Raw genomic sequence first — 8684 nt, forward strand, 5'->3', positions numbered from 1 at the left:
CTTTGAAGGACATATAATGCATTTTCGCAACCATTCGTTAATCTCTGCGCGAATAAATTTCTTGTTGGTTTTGCTTGTCGAGTAAGGTTGCATTCGCACAGGCTTGCTGTCAGTAAGCTCGATGCTGTGTTGCACGTGTTCACAGAGACCAAGGTCTCTGTCGAGGGTCGCGAAGACTTCTACACTTTCCAGAAGTGTGCATTTTACTTCCGCGAAGTCCTTGTCGTGTATGTCTGAGGGCTGGTTAAGAGAGCAGACGGTGTCTTTAACCTCGTCAGACGTAAGAAGGGTGGAAAATACGTTTCTTTCCTCACCGTGGAATCCTGAGTTGCGATGGATTCGTGAATGGTAAGACAGATCGGGTCTCGCTGCAGTGTTTCGGGGTGCGTATGGGGGCACAAGAAATCCAGCGTGCAACGAGAGTCGGTCACGGCTGACGTATCTGTCGTGCCTATGGGTTCACAGGGTTATGCGCTTTCAAGCTGCAGTGATGTTGATGGAACGAGGAATCAGTGTGACGAAATGTGAGGTCGGGCTGTCCATGCTCATTCGATCGAATGTGTTGCATTACTACAGTCGATCCATATTATAACGAACTAGCATCTCAAGCAGAAAGTTGCTCGCTATGTGCAATATTCGTTATAAAAGTGCACGCACAAATTTATGCGAACGTTCCCGTAATCGAGCCCATGCAAAGACGTGCACAGCGCTAAGATATAAAAACGAGCTATCGCGAACCACGAGATCCTTATTTGGCACTAAGCAGTATTAAAAAATGAATTGGTACATAAGGATATCAATTTGCAACACGAGAAATGATGTTAGCTGGATGCATTTTTTCATTTATTGAAGAAAGATGTGATTTTGGGCTGGTGCCTCTTCACCTGGAGCCACTGCGCTAGAGCCAACCGCTGCTCGCGCTGAAATCATTGTGCCCTAACAGACACGCCAGACCGATTGCTTTCATTTGAAGAAGCTGACCAGACACTGGCAGATTTCACGCCCTTACGTCCTTAAAGGGATGGTGAACCGAAATTTCGATTTCAAAAAAACAATGCAGGAGATGTAGGCGGGACGCTGCAATCCCTACAATACTACTTGCAAGGCGATATTTCGAATGGACGGCCGTATTTTGGGAAAAAGAGGTCGAGATTGGAACCAGGCCGACGAGGCGCGTGACGTCAATATACCGTGTTTCCTCCTCTCTTCGCTTCACTCCCTCAAGGCCGCTAGGCGGAGGAAACGCGAGGCCGTTCCCTCTCCTTCTTGGAGAAACATGATGTCAGCATTCCTGCCAAATGCGTCTCCTTTCTTGAAAAATACGGTCATCCGTTCGAGATATCGCAGTATGAGTGATGTTTTGGTGTTTGTAGCATCCCGTTGCACGCTTTTTCTGCGTGTTTTGGGCAATTCAAATTTTGGTTCAGCATCCCTTTAAACCATGAGAACAGAGCCTCTTCCTCATCTGGGTCGAGGCAAGGCCTAAGACTCTTTCGGTCAATCTTGACGGTGTAGTTTGCATAACAGTTTTCAAACTTCTTCCTTGCACTCAGGATGGTAGTTCTGGTGCTTAGTGCAAGCTCGAAGTCTGCAGTGATGTCTTCTTTCTTCCGAACGCTGTCCACCGCCCTCAAAACCTTCACTTTTGTCTCCAAAAAAACGGCTCTCCACTCCGTTGTCATTTGCATGCAGCTCCGCTACGAGTGGTGTGGTTGGCAGTTGGCTTTAGTCGGCACTGGTTCTTAATTTCTCGCATAGAGGCCAGCAGCAGCACCCCCTCGTTAGTAAGTAAGCCAGTCAGGTAAACCAAAGACCCTTTTAGGTCAGGGCGGGTGCTCTGAAAGAGTACCTCTGGTTCCGTAATAAAATAAAATGCTCACTGTTCACTTCCGAAGTCTACGGCCCTCAAGAGGTTCCGTATTGCGGCAAAGTTTCTTCCACATCACCAGGCGGCGCTCCATGTCTTCCGTTTCCTTCCGTGTGCCGTCGTCGTCTGTGTTTGTGAGTCCCAGGGAGCGTTCTAAGCCGTAGCTTGGGGAGTTTCTCCTGGTGTTTTCGAGATGTTTGCATCGCCTAACGGCATGCCCAGTTGTCTCTTCTTCTTCTCCGCAGAGTTGACAGGTGAGACCGTCTTCGTACAGCTCGCACCTCCTGCTCTGAGTCAGGAGGCAGCCCGTTTGCGCCTGAAAAAGCAGGGCACTGGCTCTGTCCCCCCTGTAGCGGTGGTATGGGGCTGGCTCACTCTTTGTGTTTTTGGTAGAACTCGAGGCTCTGTTTCCTCTGGATCGCCCTCTGCTACTTTTCCGTCTGAAATATATAAACATACAATGCAATACAATACAATACTGCTAGCTCGGTGCCGGCCCGTGTCACCTCTTTGCGAATCGTTTTGGCCCATTCTCTCTCCGTGGTCACCTGTTGCCCAGCCGTATCGCCACTGAACTTGGAATCTATGGCTTTTATCTTCTTTACCCTATTTGTTCTCGTTTCGTTATATCTAATGTGGTAATGCATCCTTCGTGCGTAGCTCTCCAGAGGAAGGAATTTTAGCTTTTTTTATGCTTGGACCAGGCCCCTCTGGTTTGATATGTGGATGGTGGTAGTGGTGAAAAACTTTTATTCCATAAAAGGAGAGTTTGGCCCTCTACATAGGTGGAGTCCTTAGTCCGGGACCCCGCTGGACAAAGCCGCTACCCGCACCTTTGACACTCCAGCCCCGAGCAGTTGAGTGTAAATGGCTGCCTCCCATGTCCTTCTAGTGGGGAAGGGTTAGGGGGAAGGGAAGGATTCATCTGACATGTTCACACCATGTGAAAGTTATCAGAGACTTCCCCACAGTGAGGGCATCGCCCATCCACTTTCGGGTCAAAATGTCTCACTATTGCAGGACACAACAGGGTGTTGGTCTGCAGGCGCCTCAAGGTTCATTCATCAGCTCCACTCAGGCCCTTAGCGGGGATCATGAAAAGCTGATGACGTTCGCAATAATCTGCCAGGATTTCCCTGAACTGCAGAAGAGGTTGTCTAATCTCAGAGCCGGAAGAGCCTGGGTGAGGTGCCCGGTGAGTAAGCGCTCTGGCAGCCTCGTCCACAGCATCGTTACCTTGAAGGCCCTGGTGGCCCGGAGTCCAAACCTTGCGTTTAAGTGAGTGGTCCGAATCCGTCTCGGCTTGCTTTAAAATACGGTGGGCTAGAGGTGAGACCTTGCTTGCCATATAGTGCTTACAGGCTCTGCGCAAATCTGCGATGATTACCTTCGAATTTAATGCCGAGGCGGCAAGCGCTATAGCTACCTCCTCGGCCTGCGTGGAGCTGAACGCTCTATAGGGGAGCCCGTTAACGCGTTGATCCTGGTGAACTAGGCGGCCGTGTAGAAACCAGTGGGCGACTGCCCTGCCACATCAACATAGTACACGCCTTGCTTGGATCCATATCGGTGTTCGAGGGCCCGAGCACGTGCCTCTCGCCTCCCTTCGTGTGTCTGCATGTCCATGTTGCGCAGGAACGGAGAAACCCAGAGCTTGTGACGCCACAGTTCTGGGAGCTTGTATGTCTCCTCTGGAATGCACTCGTGTTGGATGTGCAAGCGATCTAGCAAGCGGCGCCCAGAGGCCGTCTGCGAGAGTCGCGTGTATTGGTTCACGCTGGCTAGCTTTCCGTCGTAGACTCATGAGCTGGAAAAGGCTTTCATCTTTGAGATTCGAGGGTCCATTTTTGGTGTTAGTAGCCTGTTGCACATCAACCTGCGTCCACGCCATGGCGACTGGGTTGTAGCCGCGCTGGGTAGCGGCCGCCATTGTACGGAGCCTTTGAGGAAGGCCTCGCACCGCCGGGGTCGAAGCTAACCCTACAAGGGTTAATCATCCACAGCGGGGCGAAAGACAAGTTGGGCGAAAAATGGTTGAATTTTGGTCCACCTGCGTCGGGTCGGTATTTACAGGTTCCTCTTGATGTTAGGAAGAAGGTCGCAACACTTTCTGAAAGGTGATATAGAAATTTTTGCGCTTCTTGGTCAAAATTACTGGAGCCGACGAGCCGCATGTCCGATCCCACCATGTGCGCTCAGCGCCCTCATATGTGGACCAGCCCATCTTGCCTGTCACTGCTGCATTAGCCGTGCAGCTGCTTCCCACCCCCCCCCACAGCAGCCACCTCCCCAGCTCGTACAGGTGTCGGCCCAAGCCTTTGATGCTGGCCGCGCTGTATATGTGCGCGTCGTTGATGTAGGTAAGGACCGGGACCGCGGGTGTTTTCCACAGAATACTTGTTGTACGAGTGTCTGGCAAGCTGCCACACTTTCCCCTTCAATTGGTTTGATTTTTCAATTATGTTTCTTTCGTGTTGGCCCAGATAGTCCTTTTCACATGTTATCGTTGCCCCAAGGTATTTTTAGCTTGTTTTTTTTTTGACAACCTGGTTTGGCAGATGAAAGTCCTGGTCACCCTCTGTATTAAAGCTCATCCACTGTGTTTTTTCGGCGTTGAATTTAAAGTTGTCCCTCAGTGCCTCTTTTGTACAGATGCCCATGAGGTGTTGCATATCTGCTGCCACCTCTGCTATGAGCACCACATTGTCCGCAAAGGCCAGGCATGGGATGCGTGTATACTGTTCATTTCCATCCTTGATGATCGTGCTGGGATGCAGCCCGGCTCTCCTCCTCCAGTCACCTGAGGTGGTTGTTGATGTACACATTGAACAGTGTTAGTGACAGGGGACACCCCTATCTCAGCCCAATATAGTGATTGGCTCTGGTCTTGATTGGTATTCTGCTATTGTGTAGCAGGCCTCTCTCTCCCTGTATAGGCAAACCTACTTTTCCTTATTTTCGTCCAGAGTTTGATGTGGTACTACATTGTACGCTTTTTTTTATATCCGAAAATACCAGGTACAACTTGAAGTTCTGTATGTTTTTCAGTTCTATTGTTTGGGTTAAAGGGAATAGGTTGTTGCTTGTTCTTCTGTTTTGCCGGTATCCATTCTGAGCTCGCACAAGCATGTTGTTTTTTTCACAGATATTCTGCTGCCTATAGTTAATTATACTGGGGAACAACTTGCAGACATAACTTATTATTGATACCGGACTGTAGGCTCCTAGGTCTTTTGTGTCTGTTTGTTTCCCTTCATATATTAGCTTCCCCTTTGCTTATTTCCAACACTCTGGGACTTCCTTTGTATTCAGTATGGCATTAAATTGTCCTGAGGCTGTCCTGTGCCTCTTTTTTTAGTGACTTGATAAACTCATTTGGGATATTATCTGTGCCTGTTGCTTTTCGGTTTTCCAGCCTTTTGATTTGCTTCTTCATTTCCATTCTAATTAAAGGGTCCATTATAGAGTGCTCTTGTCCTTTTTTGCTTTCAGTGGTCTTTGTTACGATGTTAGCATCCTCTGGAGTTCTCTTCAGATCTTGTCGTTGTGTAAAATATTCAATCAGCCAGTCTTCTGTTTCTCCTTTGTCCTCTAGGTCTTTGCCAGTTCTTCGTAGTATCGGTGCTTGGTCTGTTTTCCCTTTCGACTGGGCCTGCATTGAAGTAATTAGCTTCCAGAATTTTTTACTAGCCTTTTTCCCTTCTTTTAGTATGTCCTCTTCTGTCTCCCTGCTGAACTGCTGTATTTTTGCAGCTACTAGCTCCTTTACTCCCTTTTTCTGTTCCTCAAAACATTCCCACCAGTAGTTCACTTGTGCTTGGGGGTAGCTTTTTCATTGCGTCCTCCTGTGTTGTCTGTTGAACTCTCGTCTCTTCCCTATTGCTTCCTTTACCTCTCTGTCGAACCATGACCTCTAGTTTCAATGTCTTCCTTTTTGGGTCTTTCCCACTTGTTCATTGGCAGTTTGGATGATTAGGCTCACTAATGCTTGGTAAGTGTTTTCCTTTGTAACCTTTGTTTTCAGCTCTGATGTAAATCCTTCTAATTTTTGTTCTGCTCCTAGTTTCCAGTGTTTTCCCTGGTTGATTGTTTTTGCTTCTTTTTCCTTTCTTCATGTTCATTATTAGCAGTATTCTGTTGTCACTTGTACAGCTGTTAACCTTGTCCTCGTCTATGTGCGTAGAGTCTGTTTCTATGTTTTCTTTGTCTGCTTCATTGTTTATGAGGATATAGTCAATTGCTAATTTTTGGTTTTTTGCGGCTCCATGTGTTTTTTCCTTTGCATTGTGGTTCCAAGTTGACTATTGTTAAGCTGCGTTTTTCACTAGTTGCCTGAGTTCTGTTGCACTGCATACCCTGCCATCCAGCTCTATTATGTGGCAGTTAAAGTCGCCCACAATCATTATTGGTTCATTTTGAAAGATTAATTGAGACAATGTCTTTTGAGATGCAGTCATAAATTGATTTGTTCCATGCCGGATCTTCATTTGCTGTTGCCATATAGGTTGCACAGATATTTAGTCTCCGGTTGAACAAGTTGATCATGATACCCACTCCTCTTTTCTCCCCTCGCGTCCTATTGCAGCCCAGCCATTTCCACTTTGTGTCCAGGTAGTGCCTCTCTTGCTTCCGCAAGTGGGTTTCTGTTTGAGCATATAATCTGCATTCCTTCATTGTCTGCTTTGTTTTAGATTTCTGTACATTTTAGCTGGCTCCCCCCCGCATGTTGAGGACCCCTATGTTGAAATGCTGAAATACTTTTTGCCTTCTTTGTCTTTTTGTTTTGATTGTGGTTGTTCCCGGGTATTGTGTTCCACTCAGGGCCTGTCTCTTGAGTCGACTGCCCTCCTGTACTGGGGACCTTCCTACTAGTAGCCCCATGGTGGGATTCCACGTTGCCCTTGTCTTCTCTGCCCTCCATGGCATAGGCACTCTCAGCCTTGCCTGTTCCATGGGGCTCCATAGCCTGGTCCCCTTGTCCCTTTCGTCTGTTGCCATCTTGGGCCATGCCGTGCTCTCGGGTCTCTCCTCATGCTGTGTTGGGCTGGCGCTTTCCAGTGCTGCCTCTCAGGTGTGCTACCACCCTTTCTCCACGTGGTGGCCTAACTGCCGGGTCTGTTTTCTCCCTTATGCCCCTGGCTAAAAATAGCTCTTGTACATTTTGCCATCTGATGCCCCACTGCCTCCGTGACCGCTTCTGTGTAATGTGGTAAGTTGAATGGGTATCTCAGCCTTTCTTTAGTCCAGCGTAGATCCACAAGCTCCAAGCTGTCCGGGTGTCTGGAACATAGTTTTTCCAGGCTTCAGTTCAGTTCTTTGAGGTTTTGCAGTGCTGCCCTACCCATCTCGGGTGTCTCTGGTTGGGTGCAGACCCGTATGGCCATGTCTGGGTATTTCGTCGCCACTTTCTTAATGTTCTTTATTGTTTCGTGTATAGGTCTTAGTCTGAGACAGTCATTCAGGCCCGCGTGGATTATGACCATTGTGTTGTTGTCAGGTCTTGCGGTCTCAACCACCTTGTCAGGGTCCATCAAGCCTTTCACAGTAGCTCGTGGACGGCATCGAAACAAAGCCACTTGCATGAACGGAAGTCCTTTATTGTGAACCCTTACACTGCACGCGCGCTCCCACTTGCGTCCCCCGTTCGTGCACCCTCCTTAAGTCTCGCGGAAGGTGTCCTCGCGTTGCCGCTGTGGCACCATCTTGTGGCGAGGCAGGCAATGCTTGCCTCTCCTAACTGATCCCCCCTCCTTAATCTGGGCATAATGTTAATAGCTATGCCTACGAGTCATTATACCGCACCAACTGGTTGACATTGGCCAGTCCACACCGTCGGCCCGTGGTAGGGTCCTTGAGTCTGTACACGTTTTCCCCTACTGGGGTAGCAATGGCAAAGGGTCCAGAGCGTCTAGGGCCAAGCTTGGCAGTGATTCTCCGACTGGCGTTGCTCAGCGTGTGCCAGTCTCGCAGAACCAAGTCACCCTCATCAGACCCACACTGTTGCCGCCTCTGGTTGTGGTGTAGTCGCTGTGTCTCCTGCGCCTTGCGTTGGTGGTCTCTTGCCAAGTCGAGGGCGTCTTTGAGATGTTGACTCAGCTCTGCACTGAAGACATGAGAAGTAGAAGGCTGGGTCTCGGAGTGTTCCTGTGGGCGCAACTTCCACGGGGTTCAAAGCTCCTGGCCATAACAGAGGAAGGCTGACGTGTACCCAGTCACCACGCTCTCGGACGTCCTCATAGCAAACACCACCTCTGGGAGGCGCTTGTCCCAGTCACGGTGCGTGCCACTGTAGGCTGCAATACCCTGCTTGACTGTGGCATTGTGATGCTCGACTGTCTGGCCTGTTGGTCTGTAGGGTATGGTGTTCTGCAATGCCCCAGTGCTTGAGCACTCCCTTCCACAATCATTTTACAAACGGTTGGCTGTTATCACTTGAGATACTTTGGGGCATTCCATGTCGGCAGAAGATTACCACCTTTTGCTCCACGATGGCTCTAGATATTGGTGCCCGGAGAGGATAGAGCTGATGAACTTCATAAATTTGTCGAGGATGACCAGGATGTACTTGTTTTGTTTGGCTGTGGCAGGAAGTGGTCCGATGAGGTCTACACTCAAGTGCTTCATGGGGCCAGTGGCCCAAGAACTATTCATAAGGCCCTTCTTTTGTTGTCATCGTCGCTTGAAGGCCTGGCATGTCTTGCAGGCGCGAATGCAGCGAGAGACATCCCAGTTGAAAATTCTCACTTGATTCCAATTGGAATTTCCAATTGGTACCAGCTTGGTTTTTTTGGACAACCAATTGGTCACTGCAATGGGA

General features: G+C 49.0%; 1 pseudogene; it reads right to left on the reverse strand.

Annotated features, from left to right (window-relative positions):
• Positions 1 to 2461: 2461 nt before the first annotated feature.
• On the reverse strand, positions 2462 to 3626 carry LOC121837030 (annotated as a pseudogene).
• Between the last annotated feature and the right edge of the window lie 5058 nt (positions 3627 to 8684).

This window comes from Ixodes scapularis, unplaced genomic scaffold (genome assembly GCF_016920785.2).
Source record: "Ixodes scapularis isolate PalLabHiFi unplaced genomic scaffold, ASM1692078v2 PGA_scaffold3__209_contigs__length_174095766, whole genome shotgun sequence".
NCBI classification, from domain to species: domain Eukaryota; kingdom Metazoa; phylum Arthropoda; class Arachnida; order Ixodida; family Ixodidae; genus Ixodes; species Ixodes scapularis.